Here is a 27,197-nt window from a genome sequence, read left to right as displayed (position 1 = left end):
TAGCAACTAGGAGTTTCCGCGGTCCTCCACCTTCTTCCAACTCCTACTTCCCCCGTCGTCGCGGCAGAGCTGCCACTTTTCTCGCGAGACTTGCTCGCGGTGCTCGAGCTGCCCAGCGGTGATCTCACCCGAGACCTGGGGAGGGGGCTGTGAAGGAGGGGAAGGAGTGGGGCGGGGCGGGGAGGGGCGGGGCGGGAAGGGCGAGTGCGGCGCCGCCACCGCCGGCAACTTTGTGAACGAGTTCAGTGCGTGCGTGAGCGAGTGAGCGAAAGTCAGTGCGGCGCGAGTACCTGGGAGAAAGGTCCCCGGGGAGGGCCAGGTCTGGGCTTCGGAGGCCGCCCCCGCCCCCCACCCTGGCCACTCTATCCTCTCCTGCCTTTGTGGCTCCCTCCCCGTTTCCTCTCCCCACCGATCTTCCCCGGCCCTCCTGCCCCCGTCAGCAGTTACCTGTCCCCCTCCCCCACTAGACACGCATCTCTCCTTTCCTAGGCGCCCACCTTGGAGCTCTGGACCCTTGACCTCAAACACCCCGCACTCGCTTCCCGCGCCGGTCGCCCCTTTAGCTCTTTCTCCTGAGGGTGGGGGCGGGATGGGGGGCGCTGAGTATCCAAGGCGGCGCGAGCGGGGACCCGAATGCCCAGACAATAGTTGATTCCCTGGGGATGGGGTACCTCCGCCCCCAACTCCGCCAGGAACGTGGCCCCCGCTGGCTGCTTTCCAGTCTGTGTTTGGGGTCCCCTTCAGAGCCCGGCTCGGGAGTTTGACTGATTCGCCCCCGCCTCCCCCGGGCTCCTCTCAGCTCGGCGCCCGCCCCAGCCCGGCCTCGCCGCCTGCGGTTCTCTGCAGAGGAGGCGGCGAGTGAGCGCGCGCCGACGGTGTACACGGTTTCTCTTTCTCCCCAGGGAGAGCGCGCGGCGGACCCGCCCGGGACGCGCGGCGGCACGGGGAGGCCGGGCCCGGCGGTAAGTGGCTCCCGCGCCCCGGGTCCGGGCAGGGGAGCCGGGGTGCAGGACTCTTGACAGCCCCCACCCCATTTCTAGCCGGGATTCGGGTTCAGGACCCGGAGCAGGACACCGGGAGGCCGGTCAAAGTTTTATTTCCGATTTGGTGGCGTGCTGATAGCTCGGCCGGGCGGGGGTGAAACCCGGCTGTGCGCGCGCGCACCTTGGAACCCGAATCTGCACAACTATCCGACTGGTGCCTGCGGGAGAGGCTGGGAGACCGGCGTCTCCGTTGGGGTAACTGCTCTCTCCGCGGCTCTCGTCTCCTCTGGGCGAGCCTTCCCTTTCATTCACCTGGGTGAGCGCTTTGCAGGCTGAGCTAGAGGGGCAGGCCGAGTGGTTCAATCGTTAGATAGGGAGAAGAGGAGCTCGGTGCTGTGGGTGGTTAATTTCTCCCCTGGGGGTCTTGGTGGGGGGTGAAATTTCGGGATGCTCTAACCGGCTGCGAGTACACCGCAAGAGGGCTGGGGAGGCGTGAGGGTGCTGCAAAAAGAACTTTCCTCCCTCGCCCCATCTGTTTCCAACTTCCCTCCTGGCCGTAAAGAAATTTGCGTGGCTTTTTATCGTTCCACGGCATTTCTAGGAGGACAAGTAACCGAGTTGGTCAGGTTGAAATTTCATTTTGCGTTCACCATTTGGAAAACATATAGACGAGGGAAATGGCTCACTTTAAGGGAAGATGTTTAACTGAGTCGTTGGTATTCGTTTTGAAGGGAAGCATTTGGGGACTGATAGCTCGTAGACGACACTTACCTGGTATTTATTTTTCATGACGGGACACATCAGTCACTGAAATTGTTACTATTTGACAAACGATTCTATTTCTAAACTGGAAGCCAGGGATGCGATGCAAATTTCAGAGTAAAGGTGTGGACTTGCATCAGGTTCCAGGTCTATCTGGATGAACTGGGGTTGCAGTTTCCTCTATAAAGCAAACCTTTCATGTTGAAACTCTGACTCAGACTCTTAAAGCAATTGTTTTTATACTGGTACTCTGTGGGAATTAAGTGTCAACTTTCTCTTGTTTTCTCATAATGGGCTCTCCGACCTGGGCAAAGGTTCTCTGACTTAATCTTTTGAAAGAGTACAAGATTAAGTCCTATAGAATCAACTCTCTGTAGCAGTATTTTTTATTTTATATAATCTTGATTGAATGACTTTCACTTTTCGAAAGCTGCAATTAAGCCAGTTTTACGAAGATGGAACAAAAGGCAGATGGGAATATAGAACAGTGGTAACAGCAGTAGTTTCAAATAAAAGGTTTACGCAACGCAGTTTATGGTCACTGATGCTCTACTAGATGACATCAGTTATTAACAAGAATATCAATGTTAAAGCATTTTCCCCATAGAATAAGCTATTGATACTAAAGCATTAGCAATTAGCAATGTACTTAAAGTGACTTGGGTGATGGTTCACACACAAATGGTTAAGGAGCAAAATGAGAGATTTTGGAGGATGAAAGGTTTCTTGTGGCTGATCATTTATTTTATCTCTTTATGCTTAAGTAAAGGACTCTGGAAGTTGACTGTATCATTAGATTTCTCTTAGTTGACTTGAGAGAACAAGTTTGGCAAGTGGCTCAAGACAGTCAGTAGGTGTTGCTGTTAGCTTCCGTGCAGATGCTGGAGCTGCCCCTTGAGTGGAAAATTGTAGCTCTCTTGCAAGGAGCTTAGATCTGAAGCATCGGGCGGTGTTAGTGGCGACTTGACTGTAGAATTCCATGGCACAGTTGACTTCAACTCTTGATAATTCCAAAGCAACTCACTGAAATCGTACATTGAGATTCTTTTAAGTTCAAATTTTCACTGTTTTCTGGCGTTTGTACTTGCTTTTGCTTTGAGGTAGGTGTTTAATTTTGGTGTGCCTCTCCCCCTGCATTTTAAAACTTTTAAAAAACTACCTCCTAGTAATTTCATCAAAGTTATAGATTGAAGATTACTTGAGATTGGTAATTCAGTAGATTTGGGGGGAATCTTGGTTGACCGTGAGTCGAGGTACGTATATATTTGGGTGTGCAGTTTGAGTTGTTCAGTACATGGCTCTTTTCTATCTGAGCTGTGACGCAGGCGCATGAGAAGAGATGGGACAGCATAAGACTACAGATGCCCTGAATCTTTTCCATTTAGGGGAGAGTGTATGCTGATTAATGACAACGTAGTTATGTTTTCTATCAGTCCTCTCTGTCATGTTATCATTTCTGTTGGTCCACAACGGTGCACAAAAAAAGTTTGAATAGTCTGAAGATTTTCTGGTGACATTTCAGATTTGAGGCTTTGGTTCACTGACTAAACTGGACTTTCTCCAGTGAGGGTGTCAGGAAGACAACTGGACTCATCCTCATTAATTAATGGAGAGTTAGAGCTCTGATGTAGCATGCTTCTTTCTTCCTTTTGACTCAAATCACACAAGTCCATATCTCAAATTCAGATGCCGCTCTGCCCTCCAATACTTTCACTATATTCCTAACCTTTTGAGTTTCATGGTGAGTCACACCGTATTTAGTGAGTGTCGCTGTCTGGAAAGCACGCTCTTGGTTGTGCTCCTGGCCTCACGGAACTTACTTGCAGTGGGGCCGTTTGTAGGAACCTTTTCTGGTTTGGTGTTTTATACCCTGATGCTCCATGAAGGTTGTGGGTAGTAGCCAATTATTTTTGAATTTTAACTTAAATTAATTTTTGAAATATTTAAAAAATAATTTTTTGTTAACTAGTTCTGAAATACTAAAGTATTTGTTCTCAAAGGTCTGGGCTTGAATTTTCCAGCTGTGAGAATCTTAAAAAATAATTGAACCTGTTTCTGAACTTTCTGAAACGCTTTTGTTGCAGAGATGGATGGGCACAATGCTTGCCTCACAGCTTTGCTGCAAAAATTGTGTGACAGTATTTTGTAAACCATGAAGTCTTACTTGGAACTTCATTTGCTTACTTTCTGATGAATGGATTCATAGATTGTTGGGAGCTAGAAGGGATTTTGGGTGAAAATCATTTGGCCCATCTCCCCCATTTTACAGATGGGTAAACTGACAACCAGAGAGTTGAAGGGATTTGTTGAAGGTTATAGAACGAGTCAGTGATCAGGCAGTTCATGGAAGGCAGGTTTTCTGAGTTAACTGTACCCCTGTTTCCTGTTTTTCTCCCTCTGCCTTAGAGCCTATTATGTTCAAATTTGTTTACTACTTTTTTCCCTTCACACTTAAGTGTTCATTGTCCATTAAATGTCTGAAATGAGAACAGCAAAACTTAAGGAAACAAAATCTGCATAAAGATTGAAAAGCTATGAAAACAGCATTGGTACAGTGTTTGGTAACTAAGCTTTAGTTAGAGTTACTCGAATTACAAAGTTATGGAAAAAGAAATTATGAGTTATTTGAAGTGTTTACATGGTAAAGCCTGTAGGCTTTTTTTAAAAAAGGAATCTTTGTTGACTCCAAGTACAATGTACTTGTATGTTCTTTAGAGAAGCCAAACTTAATTTATTCCAGGTTTCCATTTTCTTCCCTTTTTAAACTGGTTTTTCATTTGTAAAAGAAGTGGTTGTATCTTCCTCATTCCTGGAACAGTGGCAACTTCTAGATCTTTGGTCTCAGCTATGTGTGTCTAAGGGTAACCAGGGGGCAGAGGGAGGGGGTGGGGAGGATTGGTCAGGTGGAAGGATAACTGCACAGAAAACAGGAAAGTGTAGGAACTTCCTGTTGAGAATGTGACTGATTTATATAGCACTGCCTTACCTTCCACTGGGGTAATCTGAGCCAGGAGACAAGAAACATTCCCGCCAGTTGGGTGACTCCCCTTTAAATGTGGGCTCTCCTTCTTCCAGAGGCGGTTATGCCTTATGTTACTCCCTCAGTGCTCACTCGGAACTTTGTGTCTTGTTCCCATACAATGCTATTTAAAATATGAGTGCTTCGCTATCACCTGAACTTGACAATCCAATCTTCTATCCACTGCACTTTTACCTTTTTTGGTATAAAGTAAATTGGCCTCATTGCAATTGGAGTTTTTGTCTTTTTCCTAAAAAAATCCCCCCAAACAACCTCCCCCAACCAAAGACATAATAAAACAAAGCCCATGCACTCATACTTCTATGGCACTTTATTTTTCAAAGGTTATGCAGTTTATTCTTGAACAACACAGGTTTGAACTGTGCAGGTCCACTTACACATGGATTAAAAAAAATACTGGGAATGTTTTGCCTCTTATAATTTTCTTAAAAAGGTTTCATGTTTTTCTAGCTTTCTTTATTTTAAGAATACAGTATATAATACATATGGAAAGCACATATGAATTGACTCTGTTATCAGTAAAATTTCTGGTCAACAGTGGGCTATTACTAGTTCGGTTTCGGGGGAGTCAAAAGCTATAATCAGAGTTCTGACAGCACTGGTCGGGGGTGGTTGGAGCCCTTCACCCCTGCATTGTCCAAGGGTTAACTGTATATAAGTTAATTATTCTTAGAGGAAGTTAATTTATTCTTTTGATAGGCTCTTGATGAGCCTTGGAGTGAGTCAGAGAATCTGGGTAAAACTCTTTTGTTTGGCTCTCTTAAACATAAATGATTTGAGTGAGGGTGGACTCACACGAGTGTGAGAGTGTTTGTGATCATAAAAGGTAAGACGGTCTGTCCTGTGTATCTTTTGAGGGTAGAGGCCAGTCCACGTCCATTTTCTCCTTTTATTCGAGCTTGGGGAGAGTAAGGTGGATTTAGCTGCAAATAGGACATGAAATAGGACTGTTTAGCTGCAAATAGGACATGTTTCCTGCAACAAGGAAACATCCTTGATGATATAGAGAGATGACACCAAAATTACGCAGGGGGACTGTCGGGCGGGGGGGCGGTTCCTTAGTTGGACGTTCAGAAATAGCCGTGCTTGGTGGGTGTGCCACTGAGTACGGGAAGCTATTTCCCTTTGCCTCTGGAGGTCTCTGATGAGCCTTTAGATTTCTAATTTGTTACTTGTCCTGTTGCACTAAGTTCTCCCTTTAATTAGGATTCTGACATGCCTAACTTTAAACTGTGGGACATGGGCAATTGCATAATGTTAGATTTCCCTTTTTCTTCAATTCAGGAGAGGCAGGGGGAGAATGCATGCTTGTTGAAGAATGCCAGCTAGGAGAGAGATTGAGAGTTACGTTTGTACAAACTCAGGGTCGCCAGAGGCAACTTGAGCAGATAGGACAGTCACTGGATTCCTTTCTCCTCTCCTCCCTGAGAGCAGGCCCAGGTTGAATGAATTTTGCAGACCCAGTAGTGAATGCTGGTTATTCCTCTTTCCTCTGTCCACTTTTTCCACAAAGCCTTTTACCAAAGCTACAGGTATAGTCATTGATTGTTTTTTGTGGTTTAGCATCTCGTTTCCTTTTAGAATGATTTCTGAACTTCTCAGAATAAAGTTATTGAGAAATAAAAAGCAGAAGGCTATGTGTTGAATGATCGTGTTCCTGTAATCAGGACTTGACTATAATCAGTATCTTTTACTTTGTTTGGCTCCTCTATTCTTTTTCCACAATTCATTTTTTTTTCATATTCTCCATTATTTGCCTAGGTAGGAATCTAGTTTGATCTATTGTGAGATCCTTGCATTTCCTCCAACAGTATTAATTCCCAGAACTGATCGACTGTTTGTATTTACAAGTTTATTTTCAGTTCTTTTTTTAAAAAAATACTTCATTTATTTATCTTTAGAGGGGAAGGGAAGGAGAGAAGGAGAGAAATATCAATGTATGGTTGATTCTCTTGAGTCCCCTGCTGGGAACTGGCCTGCAACCCAGGCATGTACCCTGACTGGGAATCAAACCGAGATCGTGTGGTTTGCAGGCCCGCGCTCAATCCACTGAGCTACACCAGCCAGGGCCAAGGAGAGAAGGAGAGAAGGAGAGAAGGAGAGATATATCAATGTGTGGTTGCCTCTCGTGAGTCCGCTGCTGGGAACTGGCCTGCAACCCAGGCATGTACCCTGACTGGGAATCAAACCGCGATTGTGTGGTTTGCAGGCCCCCGCTCAATCCACTGAGCTATACCAGCCAGGGCTTATTTTCAGTTCTTGATGCTTGCAGAGAAGCAACTAATAATTAAATAATGGCATTTATTGCACTCCTTTAAGGAGAGAGAATACTTATAAGGAGATGCCTCTAAGATATGTAATTACAAATTAATAAAATGTTCTAAAATTTTCACTCCATTTGGCTGACTTTTATTGCTTGTTTCACTGTTGTGTACTTAGGAAAAAATGGAAAGCAATGTTTTTCCATGTTTTTTTTTTTTTTTTTTTTTGCAGGAAGTATAACTTGTCAGACCATGCTACTTGTCTTTTGAAGACTTCAGAAACACCTGTCCTTGGTCTTGAAATGAGGGTTAGAGTATGAGTTGGTTTGACTCCTCCCTTTTCCCTAACCATCCATCCTTCTGGCTGTTCCAGTGAAGACCTCAGAAGTTTCTGCCAGTGTACTTTGCCATCTAACTTCTGAGTAGCTGGCATTTCATGTGTAAAGAGAGTTTACTTTGTGTGTATGTATGTTTGGGGTGATGTTTGACTTCTGCCTCAAGGTGTGCCCTTGGAAAACCGGTCAGGAAGGCTTTTCCTGACTGAGCCTGAATGTAGCCCCTAACCCTGTCTCTTTGAAGAATCACAGGCATTTCTCAAACTGGAAAAGAGTCTCAGCATTACTTTATTTTTAAAATTAAGATTGTAGTGCTGATGCTTTGTAGTAGGAAATGAAGGATAATAATTGCAAAGCTAAACTGTTTCAGTAGATAAACGAGAGGTTTCGGAGAGCTGTGTGATTCACAGAAAAGATTTATTATAAGTCCAGGAACCTCAGCCCTAACAGTCACTTTTAGATTTGCACGATTGTTCTGCAGGCCATTTTCAAGATATGTTTTTAAAAAATAATGGTTTTCAGTGGCTTGGGTAGGATGTGTTTGGGGGAGCAGTGAGTGCTGGGTGGAGAGGGGGAGAGAACTGCAGTGAACGCTGAGGTTTTTCTCTGGGGGAGTATGCTAGGTGAATAGGTGGTTTGAAGAAACTCAGTAGGTGGTTCTGTTCCGCTTCTCTCTCACCCAGTTGAGAACACAACGGCTTTTATACCATTTTTGGATATGTGCTTGACAATAGGTAAATAAGAGCAGGTTTAAACCAGAAAGTAACTGCCTGGAGATTGTGGGAACTTCATGTTGGATGGGAGAGGAAGAGGGCCTCCTACCCTCTCTATACAGTGCCATTGATTAAAGAGACAAAAGAAAACTTGGAGGAAATTTGGAAGTGATTGTTAGCAGCTGAAAGGGCCAGGCCCCTCAACCCTTGCGGTCGAGGTAGAACATGTCCATCCAGTTGGAATTGCATGTTGGCTCTTCCTTTTTTTTTTGTATTGGGGTGAAAACACACACAACGTAAAATTTACCTTGTTAACCATTTGCAAGTGTACAGTTCAGTAGTGTTAAGTATATTCATGCTGTGAAACAGGTTTCCAGAGTGTTTTTATCTTATAAACCTGGAACTCTACCCACTAAGCAGCTTTCCATTTCTCCTTTCCTCATCCCTGGCAACCACCTCATTTTACTTTCTGTTTCTATGAATTTGAGTATTTTGGATACCTCATATAAGTGGGATCATGCAGTATTTGACTTTTTGTGGCTTATTTCACTTAGCGAATGTCTTCAAGGTTCGTACATGTTGGCATGTGACAGGATTTCCTTTCCTTTTAAGGATGATTAATACTCCACTGTATATACAACACATTTGTCTATCTGTTCATCTGTAGATGGATATTTGGGTTGCTTCCACCTCTTGGCTCGTGAGATAGTGCTGCTGTGAAGATGTGTGTACAAATATTGACATCTCTTTGAGACCTGAATTTCAGGTCTTTTGGTTATATACCCCAAAGTGGGATTGCTGGATTGTGTGGTAGTTCTATTTTTGACTTTTTAAAACACCTCCATACTGTTCTTTATAGTGATGGCAGCATTTTACATTCCCACCGGCAGTGTACAAGAGTTACTTCTCATCCTTGCCAGCACTCACTTCTCTCTCTGATCGTAGCCATCTTAATGACCGAGGTGATATTTCATTGTGGTTTTGAATTGCATTTCCCTGATGGTAAGTAGTATTGAGCATCTTTCATTTGCCTGTTGGTCATTTTTAATCATCTCTGGAGAAATGTTTATCTAAGTCTGCCCATTTTTTAGTTGAGTTATTTGATTTTTTGTCGTTGAGTTTTAGTTCTTTATAAATTCTGGATATTAACCCCTTAATGGATAAATGATTTGCAAACATTTCTCCCATTCTGTAGTTTGCTTTTTCACTCTTTTGATTATATCCTTGGATGTGTGAACATTTTTAAGTTTGGTGGAGTCTTATGTGTCTATTTTTGGTTTTGTTGCCTGTGCTCTTGGTGTTGTATCTCAGACATCATTGCCATGTACAGTGTCTCGAAGCTTTCCTCCTATATCTTCTTCTAGGAGATTTATAGTTTTGGTTCTTATTTCAGATCTTTAATACCTTTTGAGTGAATTTTTATATATGGTGTAAGATAAGGGTTTACCTTTGTTCTTTTGCATGGATATCCAGTTTTCCCAGCCCCATTTGTGAAAGAGACTGTCCTTCCCCCTCTGAGTGGTTTTGGCATCCTTGTTGAAGACCAGTTGAACATTTGAGTGATTGTTTATTTCTGGGCTCTCCATTCTGTTCTACTGGTCTATTTGTCTTTTGGCCAGTGTAACTCAGTTTTTTTACATTAGCTTTGTAATATATTTCAAAATCAGGAAGTATGAATGTCACTTTTAATTTATGCTGTTGTAGGGGGTTGAGTAATAAAGAAGTAATAAGGAAGTCAACAGTAGAAAAACAGTTCAAATAATTCTTCATTTTTTGGGGGGGAACTAGACACACTTAAAAATGAGGTAATGTGATTTAAATGGCAGAATGTATGTGAGGTTATCACTTGGCAACCAGTATAGTAAGACCTGTCGGCCAGCAGTTCCTAGTTAACAAATGCTTTCACAGACATTTAGTCCAATGGCTTGGGAAAGCTTCAGAAAGGTGATGGACCTTGAATTGCTCTTGAAGATTGGATGTGTACTTAACTGTGTGTGAATACCCAAAACCATCTGTGTCAACTGCATCACAGTGCTGTAGGGAAGTCTTTAATGAAAGCCTCTAGTGGTCATGTCAAGATTTTCAATGGGCTTAGTTATTATAACAACTGTCACTTGTGATATTTTTCCTTGACACTATTTCGACTTTCCTATTCCAGTCTAGTAGTTTCTGATTTTTCACATCTGTTAATTGAATAGCAGTATACTGCTATTATACATATACAAAGATAGAATACTTAGCCACAGCACTGTTTTACAATGTGCAAAAAACAGAAAATCTGTTTGGGTTGGGTAGGATGGATTGAAGGAGAGAGATTTACCACAGCAGCAAATTGAGTGGCTGCTTTGATAAACAATTTAGGGTACTTAAGATCTACTGTCTCACCTTCTTAATAAAACAGTGGGGATACTTTTGACTGGGTGTATTACTTGCAGGGACATTTGTAGAATTTCAGTGGGGGAGAGTTATAGTATGTGTGTATATAGTGGGCCTGTAGTAGAGAGTTATTTAACAGTGACCAAGTGAAACTGTTCACATGGGTAGGTCTCTAGGCAGTGACTTAATTTATTTATCCCATAAATATTTATTGACTTCTGACTTGGTCAAGATGGAGGGATAGGTAAAAAGCAGCTTGCCTCCTCCAATAACCACAGCAGAAAATTACAACTCAACTACAAAACAACTATCATAAAGAATCATCAGAAAATTAAGCTATATGGAAGTCCATACAGCTCAATTAACCAAGGATTTAAAGAAGTCCCATTCATCCAGATGGTAGGAAGGGTGGAGACATTGAGATCTGGAGACATGTAACTTGTGGTCCCACACCCACATGAGGTAGATTAAAATTGGGAGGATACCTTGGGTGCAAGGGCTCCCAGCCCCCCACCAGCCCCCCCAGCCCAGGGTTCCAGTGCCAGGAAGATAAGTTCCCATAACTTCTGGCTGTAAAAACCTGTGGGAGTTGGGGTAGTGGATGAAATTGTGGGAGTCTTAGGCATTTCCTCTTTATTTATTTATTTTTTAATTTATTTAATTATTTTTCAAGTACAGTTTTCTGTCTATTACTCCCATCCCATCCCACGCCCCCACCCTTTGCTCTCCCCTCCCTCCCATTTCCACCTTTCTCAGTTGTCCATGTATCCTTTATATATGTTCCTCTAAATCCCTCCCCAGTTTCCCCTGAAATTCCCTCAGGCATCTCCTCTTAAAGAACTCGCCACAGACTTAGGCCTCAGCGCAGACTCTCTCTGGGCTCCAGGACTTGGGGGCAGCAGCTTGTAGGGCACCAGTGGACCACGGGGAGAAACTGAAGTGTCTGGCGTCAGGGCAAGTGCTGAGGTACAGCTTCCTCATGGACAAAACTCCAGAGCCCAGGCAGTGGCCATTGTCCCTTTTTGAGCCCTCCCCCACACAGAGCCACAGAGTGGAGACACCATATCTGAGATCCATCAACCTGGTTCACACGGGTTGCCCCACCCTGGTGATTACCTAAGGCTCTGCCCCGTCCAACTTACAGGTGTGCTTTTCTACAGTGGCCACAGTACTAAGGCAGGGAGTCAGAGCAGCTCTACCTAATACATAGAAACAAACGCAGGGAGACAAAGAAATAGGAAGAGGCAAAGAAATAGGGCCCAAATGAAAGAACAGAACAAGACTCCAGAAAAAGAACTAAACGAAATGGAGATAAGTGATCTCTCAGGTGCAGAGTTCAAAATAATGCCTATTAGGATACTCGAGGAACTCACTGGGTACTTCAACAGCATTAAAAAAAAAACCAGGCAGAAATGAAAGTTGTAGACACTAAGTGAAATAAAGAAAAATTTACAGGGAACCAACATTGGAGGGAATGCAGCTGAGAATCAATCAATGCTTTGGAACATAAGGAAGAAAAAAAATTCAGTCAGAACATCAAGAAGCAGAAAGAATCCAAAAAAGATGAGGAAAGGGTACGAAGCCTCTGGGACAAATTCAGACATAACAGCATTTGAATCATAGGGGTGTTGGCAGAAGAGAAGATCAAGAAATTGAAAACTTACTTGAAAAAATAATGAAAGAAAGCTTCTCTAATCTGATGAAGGAAATAAATATATAAGTCCAGGAAGCTCAGACTCATGGTAATAAAATACCAAAGGTTAAAGATAGAGAATCTTAAAAGCAGAAAGGAAAAGCAGATGGTTACCTACAAAGGAGTTTCTATAAGAATGTTAGCTAATTTCTCAAAAGAAGCTTTGCAGGCTAGAAGGGACTGGCAAAAAAGTATTCAAAGTGAAGAAAAACGAGGACCTACAACCTAGATTATTACTCTGTCCAGCAAAGCTTTCATTTAAATGAAGGGCAGATAAAGTGCTTCCCAGACAAGGTAAAGCTAAAGGAGTTCATCATCACCAGGCCCTTATTACCTGAAATGTTAAAGGGACTTATTTAAGAAAAGGAAGATCAAAACTATGAACATTAAAATGGCAATAAACTCACAACTATAAGCAATTGAATTTAAAAAACTAAGCACACAAGCAGAAGAGGAATAGAATCATAGATACGGAGATCATTTGGAGGGTTATCAGCTTGGAGGGGGAAGGAGGAGAATGGGGGAAAGGGTGTAGGGATTAGGAAGTACAAATTGGTAGGTACAGATGAGGCAGGGGGATTAAGAGCAAGTGTAGGAAATGGAGTAGCCAAAGAATTTATATGCATGGCCCATGGTCATGAACTAAGTGGGAGATTGCCGGAAGGAATGAGAGGTCCCAGGTGGAGGAGGAAAGAATTGGGACATCTGTAATAGCATAATCAATAAAATATATTTAAAGAAAGGGTAGCTACACAGTTCCTGTTTTCATGGGGCTGTTTCTGTTCTAGAGACTGCTGTGGTTCTTTTCAGTGTTCTGTCCTCTCAGTTGCTAGAATTTTCTTTTAGTCAAAGGCTGCTTATGTTACTTCTGATCTAAAACAATGGTAATTGTTTATTATGAAAATAGGCCTATATTAAATATTATTTGTGTAGAGGAAGAAACACTAGATAATTCTGCTTTTGGTTTCCAAGGAGATGTGTCTTGGCTAAATTTATTTTATCAAGTGCTTTTCTAAGTAACAACTAAAGGAAACTGGCTTTAACGAGTAGTGGTTAAGGTTTTCCTGAGGAACCAAATAAGGTTTTTAAATCTTGGTTTCTTCTTTCACGTCTGATCGAAGAGAATCTATAAAACCTAGTTTTGGCTAATTCTGGATTTTTCCACTGTCAGATCTTCAAAGAGCCATATCCCCTTTTTTGGTCTTCTTTCATTTGCTCATTTGTTTGTTCATGTAACAGATTTTCAATTGCACTTTTTATATGCCAGGTAATATTTCCATTTGCAAAAGGAAGAAGGTTGAGGGTTGAAGAAGTAAGTTTCCCCAAAGGCCAGGTGTTAAAAATTCTGTGAATATTAGTGTGGTTTAGTGATATTTGGGGCTTTTTGCAGATAGTAGAAATGTTTTTGAAAGAACTAAAGATGTACAAATTTAGAGTCTTTGTTTGGAACTCTTAGACATTTTAGTGAGAAAATTCTACAGTGCTGGGTAACGTTAGCATTAGTTTCACTCTGATCTGACAACAATCAACATTTTAACTCAGCTCTGAGAGTCTTTCCTTGTATTTTTGGTAGAAGACAGTTCTGAGTCTAATCTTTCTGCTGTTCCACGTAACACCCTAGAAACTTAATTCTATTTTTGAGTGATTGGTGTAGTGTCTGTGTAGGAGATTTAGAAATGCTTATCACCTCTCGCTGCTCAGTTCTGAATCTTTCAGAGCTCACGTCATTGATGTGTGCGGTGGCCTTGAGATACAGTGACATCACGTAACTGGATGCAGAAGTTACACAGAAGATACAACAGCACTGCAATAATGACTTGCTGGCAGTTGCCCATGGTGCCAAGTATGTGATACTCAGGTAACCCAGCCTGAGTGCTTGTGGCTTCATAAAATGTTATTTTCATTTTAATTTGTTGTTAGAAATTCAATAGAGTATAGCATATGTGTTATTAGATACAGCTATGCAAAGGAAAACAAAAATTTTCTCTGGTGTGTAGTGGCTATTGGAAATCTGGTCTCATTGTCACTAATGAACGTTGGGAGATTTCTTGTAGATCTGGCTCTGAGTTGGCCATTTTTCCTTCATTACCAATCAGCACCGTTCATTGAGCACCTTCTGCATGGCAGATCCTGTTCTCATCCTGGATGTACGTACAGCGGTGAACAGAGTGAGATAGGGAGCCACTAGATGGCTCAAAGGGTTTTGATCTGACCTATTTTTAAAGGACAAAACTCTGCTGTGCAGAGACTAGAATGAAGGGGGGCAGGGGAGGCAAAGGTGAAGGTGGAAATGAAGACACTCGGGGGTTCTGGCAGTGGTGTGGGTGAGGTGTGGTGTAGCAGTGGTGGAGGTGCTGGGAAGCGGCTGGATTCTGAACTGTGAACCCAAGTGGGGCCGAAGTAATTCACTGACGGGTGAGATGAATGGAGTGAAAGAGAGTGGAGTCAAGGATAACCCCAAAGTTTTTGGCCTGAGCAGCTGGAATAATGGAGGTGCCATTTATTGAAATGGGGAAGACTGGAGGAGCAGGTTTGGGTGGGGAAGTAAGAGCTGATTTGTACATGTTGGGCATGAGATACCAGTGGATGTGCAGGTGGCGACGACAGGTTGGCAGCTGGGTAGGTCTGTTAATCTTCAGCTTTCTCCTTTGTGACGTGGGGAAAGTATTTGCACTTCTCAGGATTCTTGAGATCAAATGAGGAATAAAAAGGTAAAGCTTGTAAAGGTATAGCCTATAGTGATGATAGTATTTCTGGAATGTAGACTGTTACCATCTTAGGTGCTTTGCGGTCTCTTTTGAGCTACTTGACTCCTAGGCCAGAATGAACTGTGGACAGTTGGCATGTGCCCTGCAAAGGCTGGCTTTCTCTCTGAGTGGATGGAAAGGATTTCTCGCGTCCGCTCTGTGATTCCTGGGCAGCTTTGGGAGGACTTGGTATTTTGATCCCTTACAGGGTGTCACAAGCTTCATTTTGTGTGTGGCTGTCGGGGCTCTGCAGGTCTGATGGCACCAGACTCGCCCCTTCGTAAACACAGTTTTGGGTGAATGTTATTTTAGTTAGGTGGGAGGATATGGTAGTAGGAAAACAAGAAGGCCCTTTCCTTTCTCAAAGTCTTTATTATTTTAGGCTTTCCTTAACTTAGCTCAGTTAACAAGTAAGGTCTCATAGGTCAGAATTACTGGGGAGACCACTGTCCATATTTCTTGGTTCAGAATACCTACTTATACGAGTATATTCCTAGATTTTTTTTATTGCTTAAAACTTTGATATAAGCAGGCAAAATATGTAAAATATATGTATTTAAACCCACTGAGTTAAAATTTAAGATACAAGTAAAAATGTTGAAAGAATCAGTCTTGTAGTTCAATAAATGGTACTTTGAATTTATTAAATATTTTTTCTTAGAGGTCATACTGTGAGTAGTTGTGTCCTTACAGTGTAGTGTTTGTTGGTAATTGATTTCTTCCCACCACTGAGAGGTTGATTTAGGAACATCTTCAGTTAAGAGATGCAGTGCGGGTTCTGCGTTCTGCTGCTTTTCCTCACTGCCCTGCTGGTTTCCTCATCTGTCTGCCGCGGCGATTTCCACCCCGTGTGCTGCAGGACGCAAACACGCAGTGCCTGACTAGTCGGGGGCACTGGCCTCTTTTCCCTCAGATTGTCGAATAAAAAAGGACAATAGTCAACACAACAATAGCCACCGGTGTGAATGAATCAGAATGATACCTGTTTTTTTCTCAGATGGGCAAAAAACACATGTTTTGGTGTGTTGCAGAATTTAGTCATTAGCTTGTGTGTGCCATGAGATGGAAAAGGCTGAAAATCATGGGATGGCCAGATTCAGTTGGGCATTGGCTCTCTGTGCCCAGGGCAGGTTATATGACAGAGAAAGTGAAGTGCCTTGGAGTGCCTGACACATGCTGATGAGTGACAATTGCTGAGAACTCTAAGTAAGCACCCTACGTGCTCAGTGGGACGAGGGCAGCAGTGGCTTTAATGAGGGGACGTGTCAAGTAACAGGAACTGTATTTGCCGGGAGGTATGGTGGAGGCAGACATTATTTGGGTTATTCTCTGGTATCTTTCAAATGAGGACATCTGTGTCATGGTTTTTGTCATACCTCAAATTCATAAAATGGATTTACTCATCTGCTTGGTAATTGTTACATAATCTGCTTTTCACCGAATTGGCTGACATTGTTTTATTTCAGCTTCTAAAAACCGAACCATAGGTATGTAGTGTAATGCCAGTTGATGTAATTCTTGGCAAACAAACCCATGCCACTTTCTTTTCTTTTGTAGTACATATTAGAATATGCAGATCAATTGTGAAAAATAACTTTAAAGGAATATATATGCTTATCAATTGAAAACTTTTTTAGAGTTTTATTTATTTATTTTTAAAGATTTTATTTATTTTTACTGAGGGAAAGGGAGGGAGAGAAACATCAATGTGTGGTTGCCTCTCTCATTCCCCCTACTGGGGACCTGGCCTGCAACCCAGGCATGTGCCCTGACTGGGAATTGAACTGGTGACCCTTTGGTTTGCAGGCTGGCGCTCAATCCATCGAGTCACACCAGCCAGGGCAGGAATATATATGTTTAAATCTATCTTTTCTAAGCTCGATTCTCTCTAAAAGGAATACAACTTACTTATTAGACTTTCTAAAAGATCTTTTAATATTTTCCAAATCATCAATGGTTTTTATTTGAAGTCTGATAGTCATTTTATTGGGGAAATACTCTAAGTTTCTGAAGTCACAGTACTTACTTATGCACTCCTAAGTTTTTTTAGCATCTTTATTGAGTTATAGTTTACTTACTCTTCAGTTCTCCCATATGAAGTGTACAAGTCAGTACTTTTGAGTACATTTGTGGAATTGTGTAACCATGTTCATAAACAATGTCAGAACATCTTCATTACCCAAAAAGAAACTCCAGCCCCATTTGCGGTCACCCCCGTTTCTCCCCAGCCCCTCTCCACCTCCTCACCCCACCCCCCAGAGCACCATGGATCGTCTTTCCATTGTTGCAAGTGGGCCTGGTCTGGTTGTTTCACATGAAAGGAATCCTGTAGGATGGGGTCTTTTGTGACTGGCTTCTTTCACCTAGCTCTGTCAAAGCACATTTGAATTTTTTGGTAAGAATTTTAACTTTGTTGGTAAAGTTACAGATTTCCGATTCAAAACCAGATATTCCCTGTGTGCTGACACAGAACCTACAGCCTGTGCTGGTACCAGAGAAAGTAGCAAAACCGCGTTTTACCAGGTGTGTTTGTAGCGTGGGGAGTGAACTTGGAAGCTTTCCTAAACAAAAAGCCACCCAGGCGCTAATCCACAAGTGCCCTCAGTACACCCCATGGCATAGTTGTCCCGCCTCTCCTTGTGTGGGCATTGTCTGCTTCTTCCTGAAATTTCCAGATACTTCTTAGAAATCACTTCTGATTCTTTTCTTTCTTTTACCTTCGGTCAGGTCTGGGACCAAGCTCTGCCACTTTTTTTCCTTTTGCACTGATTCTCGTTTTCACTTGCTTCCCTTAGTTTTATCAGCACCATCTTAGAACAGACTTGACTTTTATGTCTAGGTGGCTGTAGCAGTCTCATTTCTGACCGCCTCACAACGCCCGCTGCCTTGTCTCCAGCACTTCTTGTCTGATTATTTCTAATGTACTAATTAGGTACAGGTGCCGCCCGGGAGGAACTGCAGTGGTTCCAGCACCTGACCACATTAAACTCACACTTTCCTGCTTGCTTTTGTGACCTTTCTCTTGGGTCTGTCCTTCCCTGTGTGTCTGGTTTCTTTGGCCTTTTCAGGACTGTGTCTCTGCCTTCACGTGCTGGGCCGCTGCTCTTGCCTTTGCAACTGTTGTGACTTCCGTTGAGCCTTTGTTCATTACCAGTTTTAGTTTTATCCATTAAAATAGTTTGTGAAATCTACTAAGTTCCTCACTCATAGCTTTATCTCTCTTATCCAGTGCCCTGCGTGTGATGCCCCTTACCTTTGTCTGGTCACCCTGTCCTCTCTGATGCAGTAGCAGCTCCTGAACTCTAGTTGTATCTGTGTCTTTCTCATTCTTCAAGTTCCACCTCCTTCACTGATATCTTTCTGGTTTCTATAACGCACTTTATTTTCTCCCTTTTCTGAAATGCTGTTGCACTGTGTTGTGTACTTAAAAAGCTTAACATGTAATAATTAATGCATGACCTGGCTGGTGTGGCTCAGTGGATTGAGTGCTGGCCTGCAAACCAGAAGATCTCTGTTTGGAATCCCAGTCGGGGCACACGCCTGGGTTGTGGGCCAGGTCCCCAGTTTGGGGTGTGTGAGAGGCCACTGATTGATGTATCTCTCTCACATAGACGTTTCTCTCCCTCTCCTCCCTCCCTCTATAAATAAGTAAATATATATAAAAATAATTGATACTTGGTTCATCAAGAAAGTTTACCCTGGAAGAAACTCAGAAGGGAAATCATCCACGGTCAGAAGACTTGGACATCTGTCCGACGGAAGGAGGCGAGATTGCCTTTGCCTTCTCAGATCCACAGGGTGGGACAGTGAGTCAAGACCGATATTTGCATGGGCACCAGAAAGAGATTTTCTGGGAGAGCCGTGTGCAGGTATGGCAGGCACGCGCAGGCTTGGCCGTGCTGGACTCGGGCATTGTAAGGGGCGTGTGGATCGTCTGTGGGGGCTCAACGATGTTAGTGCTTCTCAGACTCCACAGAGTGTCACGGCCACCTGGGGAGCGTTTCGGGTACACAGATCCTCAGTTTTGGGGATGTTTAGATTAAGCAGTCGGTGAAGCCCTGCCTGGAGACTTTTGACATCTTGCGGGTGTCTCATTTGTTTACCAGATTTATTGAGTGCCTGCATGTGCGACAATGGGAAGTGGTGGGTTTTGCCTTCAAAGGAGTCAAGGGGGCAATTAAGAAGACAGGTAAAATCATGTGATTTCTGGTCAGGTCGATGTGGATTCTTGGAGGATAGGGACCATTTCTCATTTCGTGGGCTTATTCCCCAGAGGAAGAGCACATTGGCATTTATTCTTGGGTGTTACCACCTGCTCCTTACTGGTTTAGTCATTGTCGTAAGGCTTGTCACTTGTGTTCTTTGTTGTTTTTATACACCTTAATTTTTTGATTGAAAAGGAGACACTCTGTCTACAGTTGCTTCATGTCAGGTTCAGCCTTTTGATTTTTGTTGCTTCCTAGTAATAAGATTAACATGGACTATTACTTATTGAGTATCCAGTGTGCCAGGCACTTCATGTCACTTTACTACAAATCTTTATAACAAGCTGCAAGATAGACATTAGGACTCTGAGTGGGAGCCAGGATGTTGAGTTCCTGCTGTAGAATTTCTTCTTATATTAACATATATTGCAGCAGCTACTGAGTTGAGTGATGGTCTAGTGCAGTCATCTGTTGGGACTAGGGTAGTGGCATTCCTGTTTTGGCTGTGTGCATAGAATCTATTTTATTGTTTGGAATGCCAGAAAGCCTGTCTACATGTAATAGGGTAGCAGTGACCGTCACCCTGTCAGTTAACTGGTAATTTGCTTTAAACACTGTGCCACACTGGTGTTAGAAGCTCCCCACCCATTTCTCTGATGAAGGCCTGGTAGATTTTTAAAGCTGGGTATGCAGTTTATCATTCATCCATGTGGAGCCACAGGAGAGACAGGGACTATTTTTCTTCTGTTTCCAGTGATGATCAGGATTTCCCGGAACTGGCACATGACCCATTTGGCATGTTTTCCCTGTACCAGGTGCAGGACTTTGGCCTGTCAAGGTGACCTTCAGAGTGCTCACTTAATAAGGCTTGTAAGTGTCTTTCACTGAACTTTACCAATAAATTCCATGTTAGTTTCTTTATTTATATCATCTTGTTTTGTCCTTATGAAATTCCTGGGAAATAGATACCAACATTTAACTGACAGTGAAACCGGAGCTAAGGAAGGTTAGTCATTTGCCTAGTGTTCAGGCTCCCATCTGTTCACGTTTTTCCAGGGTTTGCACAGGAGTGACACCATTTCTTTTAGTTTCTCTCACCTCTTATTGTTGGCTTTACTAAGAAAAATTAAGTGGCAGGTGAGTAAACTCAGGAGGTGAAGGAGAGGAAGACTCCTAGAGCAAATTCTTGGATACCGTATTTGATTTTCTTACCTCCAGTGGAGTCAAGGTCATGGTTGTCACTGAATGTTCCCTCTGACCCACTGAACTTAACTGAGATCTGGGAAACAGCCTCGTGATGGGCTCACATGTGTTAGAGAAATTCAAGGCCTGCAGTTGCCGGTGTTTCTCCATATTGCTGGGTGAAATGTAAATATTTATAGTTGTGATGAAATAAACATGAATCTTCACAGAGGTCGTAGTAACCACAGAATTTTTTTTCCTAGTAAGAACACTTTCACTTTACTTCCCAACTGAAGGCCAGACAGGAAATGTGAGAAATTTATGTTTTGGGAGACACTTTCTTTCTCATCCTGCAGCCTGGGTTCTGCTGTGATGCCGTCCTGTCACTGAGTTCTGCCTGTGGCCCTGACATGATTGTGCTGTCATCAGGTCAGCGTCGTCTTCGTTTTGAAATTAGCGTCTTCAGAGTCTGGAAGCCTATTAGAAATATATGGATTTTTAAGGAGAGATTAATGAACTGAAGTTGAGTGAAAATACAAAACAGGGGTAAGATCAATCTTGGCAATCAAGTGTGCTTGTAGCAAATGCATTCAATTCATCCAACAGAATGGAAAGCCCTAGTAAAAGTTCACTTAGAGCCCAGGTGGCAAACACAAGGCCGGTGGGCCGAACCCGGCCCTCCACCCTGTTTTATTCGGCCTAGCACCTTGTTTCTTCCCTGAGGCAGCGCTGGCCGAGCTCTTGCTGGACTGTTAAGGAGTAGTTACACTTATACAGTCTTAAAATTACATTCGGGCCTTGGAAGGCAACCGAAAGGCTGATGGAGCCCCCGGTGAAAATGAGTTTGACACCCCTGACTTAGATCATGGTGAAAAAGGAGAACATTTTTACTACTTTAACTTTTCTACTGAATTGTGAGCTTTGTATGTTTAATAACTCCATTATACTCTTCTTTAAGCTCTATGCACAGGTCATTTCTCCAAACCCAATATTTGAGATTTCTCTTTCCTTAAATAAATCCTCAAGATTTTCTGCTTTGGCTTATTTAGATAAGGATTTTTGGTGGCGTGATAGGTTGTTGGGGTGGTTTTATCTTAATCCCCTGCTTGCTGTAGTATTCAGGCTTATTATTTAATCTTAAGAACAGAGATTAATTTTAAAGAGTATTGTTAAACTTTCGTGGCTGACCAAGGGCCAAAATGTGCCTTCTAACTGGGGCGGAGAGCTTGGAGGCTGTGTAAGTAATTCAATTCTGGGCGCCCTCGGTAGATCAAGAAACACACAGTCCTTGGGTTTCTTCACTGTCCTGTTCTTGGTTGACCACTGCAGCAACACGAGTCCCCTTGAGCAGCTCACCTGGTCTTCAGGTTAACTGCTTTGATTGTTTGAAAGCTCTCTTTTTAATAGTGATGTACAATTGAAATAATCTAAGTCCATTAGGGGCATGCCCCGTTCTCTCCTTGGTCTGCCTGCCATCAGTTGGCAAAGTTCATTTTTAAGTATTACCTGAATATTCATCATTCACCCAACGAAGACTTACTGAGCTGTTTTGTGCCCGGCCCCTGCTGTGCATGAGGGGCTGTGCTGAGTTTTGTGCAAAAAATTTAGCAGTGCTATTCTCAAGATGTTTCTAGCTCATCGGGGAACTTGGGAAGAATAGAGGAAAACGTCCAGCAGGAGATGAAGGAAATACTTTAAATATATTGTCTACTTTCTTTTTATTATTATAGACACTTTGCTAAGACCTTGTGGAAAATTTGGGAAATATAGAACGTTTGGAGAAGAAGAAAAAAGTCTTTCATCCTCCTACCACCCAAGGAATACCATCACCATTAACATTTTCATGTTTCCCGTCTTTTAAAAATGGCTTCTTGCCCTGGCTGGTGTGGCTCGGTGGATTGAGCACGGGCTTGTGAAGCAGGGGATTGAGGTTCAATTCCCAGTCAGGGCACATGCCTGGGTTGCAGGCCAGTTCCCAGCAGAGGACATATGTGAGGCAACCACACATTGATATTTCTCTCTCTCTCTCTCTCCTTCCCTTCCCCTCTCTCTGAAAATAAATAAATAAAATATTTAAAAAATGGCTTCTTAAAAATAAGCAAAACACAGAGGTCTGCCCCATGAAAGTGGGCTTTCAGATGAAATTTGATGGGGAGGAGAAACGAGGCTCCTGGCAGACAGTGCGTGCTCCAGGGGGGCTGCGACATGGGACGCAGCAGCCCGAGGGGAGGGAGTCTGGGATTCCCGGGAAGGAGATGTTGGGAGCAAAACCAGCAGCAGCACCGATCTTAGATGCTCCGTGCGTAGTTTTCGATTTCCCAGTGCGTTGTGTTCTCAAACCTCGTGAAATGGTAGTTGGCATTCCAATTGCTTTTCTCAAACAGTAGTTTCATTTTAGTCTATTCTAGATGAGTAAGACAGAGCCTGCCCTTTAGGACAGGATATGAGAGATGATTTACAGATTACGGTGTGGCCACTGCATGTCCGTGGTTTAAGGCTGGGAGAGTTGATGACAGAATGAAGAAAAGAAACAGTTTTAGTTTTGAGGGTCTGTTATGTACCAGTACTTTTTTTTTTTGGTATGTTATCTCATTCATTTCCATAGTGAGCACTTGAGGAAGGGCTTTTCCTCATTTTTCTAGTTTAGATTTAAAAAATGGATTCAGAGGCTAAGTTGCTTGTCTGAGTGACATAGTAAGTGGCAGGCTTTGGGATCAGAGAGCTGGATTCCAGCCTGCTAGTGTGACCTCAAGCCATTCCTTCATCCCTGTCTTCTTTTTAAAGACAGGGACAGTGATGATGCTTATCTCACAAGGTTACTGTCACCATGAAATGAGACAATGTATGGAACGCCCTTGCCACAGTTTGCATTCAGTTCCAGTAGGTGGGAGCCCTTCTGGTGCCAGCTGCTTGGCAGCACCCACAGCGCCCAGCGTGTAACAGAGGCACAGTAGGTGTCAGCTGCCCGCCCTTCCTTCTGACAAGCCTTGCAGCTTTTCAGTTTTCCTTGAGGTGAGTGATAAACGTCGCTTGGGTTGTTGTGGTGGGTTCTTGGGATTTGTAGGGTAAAGCTCCTCTGTGCATACAGGAAAATCCTGTCTCATCAGAAGCCCTCTTTGAAAGGTCATCCTGAGCATTTTCCCTGGGTGTCAGAGGGCGGAAAGCTAGGGGTAGGAGAGCTAAGAACCAAGATGGGGAAGAAGGAAAGGAGCAGAGGGAGGGATCTGCTTGGGTGATTTCCAATCTTAGTTTGCTACCTGTCAGCCTCAGCAAGGAATGTACTGTGGCCAGGTGTGGCTGGGGTGTGTAACAGTGAGCAGAGGTAAAGAGGGCAGGGTAGCTGCCTAGTGGGAGGAACTAGGTTCTCCTTGCATACCCTTGCGTTCACAAACAGTTCAATTGACAGTTTGTTGAAGCTCTCTCCTCTGTTCAGGGCATTGTTAGTCTTGGGACCCAAAGGGAGCATCCATCTTCATGAGAGGAAGCCACGTTGACAGACAAATAACAGAAGATTACAACTTACTTTTTAAGTGCCAGGGTAGAGGGAAGCTGGGGGAGCTTTGTCAAAACATACTAAAATTATTTTTCTGCATTTGCTTCTCCCATTAGACCTTGACGACCAGGACTGTGTCTTTTGCAACTTTGTATTCCCTGAGCCTATCCTTCAGTGCGTCCCTGAATAAATATGTATAAGTTCAAAGCTGGCACAGGAATAAGGCAGTCTATAAATAGTGTGTTTTAACTACCTGTATATTTGTGGAAATTGCAACCCAGTAAATGGAGACATCTGGCTTATTGGAAATTCTAGTTTGGGAAGAAAGGTGGGAATTGTGACTAACTGATTCATGCCGAGAACTCTGGGTGAACGTGCCTGTTTCATCTTGGGGTTTCTTTACCATGGAAGAGAGTCTTACGGCCGGGGTTTATAGAAAGAGATTTCACGGGGCTCAGGGAAGATGGTATGCCTTCAAGGCCAGCAACAGTGTAAAAAGGAGTATGGTTCATCTAGTGGGAAGCTGCAGGAAACAAAAATTATGACTGTAGTAATAAGCCAATGCGGGCCCACCTGTGAAGAAGGCAGCACAGCTTTTAGGGCCATTGCAGAAGAAGCCAGATTCATGGACGTGGACCACAGGGTGGTGATTGCTGCGAGGAGGGGAGTATAAAGGGACTAAATGGTAATGGGAAAAAATAATAAAGATTATATGTTAAAATAGCTTTATTAATACATGTAATTCACATACCATATAATTAGTCCATCTAAAATGTATACTTCAGTATTTTTCGCGTATTCACAGCTGTGTGCAGCCATCACTGCAGTCAGTTTTAGGGTACGCTCGTTGCCTCAGAGAGAAACACATACCCTTTGGCCCTCACGTCCCCTTCGCCTCCCCTCAGAGTTAAGTAACCGCTAATGTCATACCTTCTGTCCCTGTACATTTGCCTATTCTGGGTGTTTCATATAATTGGAATCATATAATATGTGTTCTTTTGCGACTGGCTTCTTTCACTCAGTGTGATGTCTTCAAAGTTCATATGTGTACCAGTCCTTAATTTTTATTGCTGAGTAATACTCTATTGTATGGATATGTAAAATGTTTATCTACAAGTTGATGGACATTTGGGTTGTTTTCACTCTTTGGGTGTTAAGAATAATAATGCCTTCTGTTCATGTATAAGACTTTGTGTGCACACATTTTCATTTTTCCTGGGTATATCCAAGTACATACAAGCAGGATTGCTGGCTTATGCAATAACTCTGTGTTTAACCTTTTGAGGAGCTGCCATATTGTTTTCTAGAGTAGCCGTCTTCTTTTGCATCCCCACTAGCAGTGTGTGAAGTTTCAGTTTGTCTGTGTCCTCGCCGGCACTTCTTGTGCTGGCCTTGTTTTAGCTCTCCTAATGGGTGTGAAGCCGTGTCTCATTTGATTTGCATTTCCTTTTTTTAAAACATAAATTTTAAAATAATTTTGAAATAAACTGTCCTTTTTAAATTATTTTTTACAATTACAGTTGACATGCTAGTTTCAGATGTACAGCATAATGATTACACACTTATATAACTTACGAAGGGATCACCCCCGTAAGTGTAGTTTCCGTCTAACACCACACACAGTTCTTACAGTATGGTTGACTGTATTTCCTAGGCTGTACTTTACATCCCCTTGACTGTTTTCATAACTGGCAATTGGCACATCTTAATCCCTTCCTTGTTTTTTTATCCATCCTCTAAACTCCTCCCATCTGGCTGATTTGCGTGTCCTTAATGGCTAATAATGTTGAGCCTCTTTTCATGTGTTTATTGGTTATTTGTATGTCTTTGGAGAAATGTCTACTCAGATTCTCTTTGCTTTCAAAAATTAGTGTTTTATTATTGAATATAAGAGTTGTATATATACCCTAGATATAAATCTTTTATCAGAGATGTGACTGGAAACATTTTCTCCTGTTCTGTGGGTTGTCTTTTCACTTTCTCAGGAAGCCGGGTTTTCAGTGGCGCATAAAGTAAAGAAGGGCACACAGTGGCCTGGGGACCGAAAAATAGGCCAAGCAGCCACGGACATTCAAGAGGTGACACCTAGGGTGACCTATAGCATGTAGGAAAGAATCTGAAATTACAGTGATTAAAAAAACTTTTTTAAAAAGATTTTATTTATTTATCTTTAGAGGGGAAGAGAAGGAGAGAAGTATCAATGTACGGTTGCCTCTCCTGAGTCCCCTGCTGGGAACTGACCTGCAACCCAGGCATGTGCCCTGACTGGGAATCGAACCGCGATCATGTGGTTCGCAGGCCCGCACTCAATCCACTGAGCTACGCCAGCCAGGGCCTAAAAAAACTTTTAGACGTATTATACATGTCAAGTGCATGAATGATAAATATACAGCTCAGCAAATTACCAGAAAATGAATACCATGGAACACACGTGCCATCAACCACGCACAGTCAAGGGGAGAAGGTCACCAGCCCCCCAGAGCCCTGTGTAAGTGGTCCTGTGGTCACTAGCCCTGCTTCTGCCTTTACAGTGACCATCCTTTTGACTTCTAACAGCATAGACCAGGGTTTCCAAACGCACAGAGAAGTGCAGAGAGCACACTGTGCAGTGGGATACATTTTTACAAGGTGAATGTATTTGTGTAATCAGGCTCAGATTACGACACAGGTGCTGCCAGCCCCTCAGAAGACCCGGTCAAAACTTCACCCCTCCACCATTAACACTACAGCTTAGTGTTTTGGGTGTAAGTGTTATACTGACACGATTATGCATAATATATTAGTTTGTTTCTGGCTTCTTTCCCTCAATGTTGTGTTTGTGGATCCATTCACATTCTCACAAGTATCTGTGGGTTACTTATTTTTGTTGCTGTGGAGCATTCTGTGCTGTGATGAGGCCACGGTCATGTCCTGTTTCTGACTGGTGAGTGGCACTGCCATGGACGTCCCAGTGTGTGCCCTTTGGGGGCTGACATCTGAGGGGACATAATCAGGAGTGAACTTGCTGGGTGCGGTGGTGTGTGCGTATGCACTTTAGTAGACACTGAGAAACAGTTCTCCAAGGCGCTTTTATCAGTTTATATATACATCAGTGATCTGTGAGAACTCCATATTCTTGGCAACCCTCGGTATTGCCTGCCACTTGACTTAGCTGTTTCCGTGGGTGTGTAGGAATATTCCACTGTGGCTTTAATTTGCATTTCCCTGAAGATTAATGCAGTTGAGCACTTTCTCATGAGTACTGGCCACTTGATTCCACTTTGTGAATGGAAGTGTTCTGTTTCTTCATTGTGCTGGTGAGAAGTGGTTGACTATGGACACGTTTGGAGAGCGAGGCTGACAGGACATGCTCAGGGCCTGGAAGAGGGAGGGGTTGGTGGCCTCAAAGCAGACCTGGGTTCAGCAAG

At 43.1% G+C, this 27,197-nt stretch overlaps 1 protein-coding gene across 7 annotated transcripts in view; it reads left to right on the top strand.

The window, feature by feature from the left end:
- The first annotated feature begins 203 nt into the window (after positions 1 to 203).
- The window catches only part of SIPA1L1 (signal induced proliferation associated 1 like 1), a 328,871-nt gene continuing 301,877 nt past the window's right edge, over positions 204 to 27,197 (top strand). For 2 of the 7 annotated variants that reach the window (XM_037031573.1, XM_037031577.1), the window contains exon 1: positions 231 to 962. The gene's annotated coding sequence lies outside the window, so the exon portion shown is untranslated. Of the gene's footprint in view, positions 963 to 1,072; positions 1,300 to 27,197 lie in introns of those variants that run through there. The other 5 variants (XM_037031579.1, XM_037031578.1, XM_037031572.1 and 2 more) reach the window with 4 other exon arrangements.

The sequence above is a fragment of the Sturnira hondurensis genome, unplaced genomic scaffold (assembly GCF_014824575.4).
Source record: "Sturnira hondurensis isolate 20B ecotype Veracruz unplaced genomic scaffold, ASM1482457v3 Scaffold0021143, whole genome shotgun sequence".
NCBI lineage: Eukaryota > Metazoa > Chordata > Mammalia > Chiroptera > Phyllostomidae > Sturnira > Sturnira hondurensis.
Note: the sequence above shows the minus strand (reverse complement) of the source record. Positions and strands in the feature narration are given on the sequence as shown.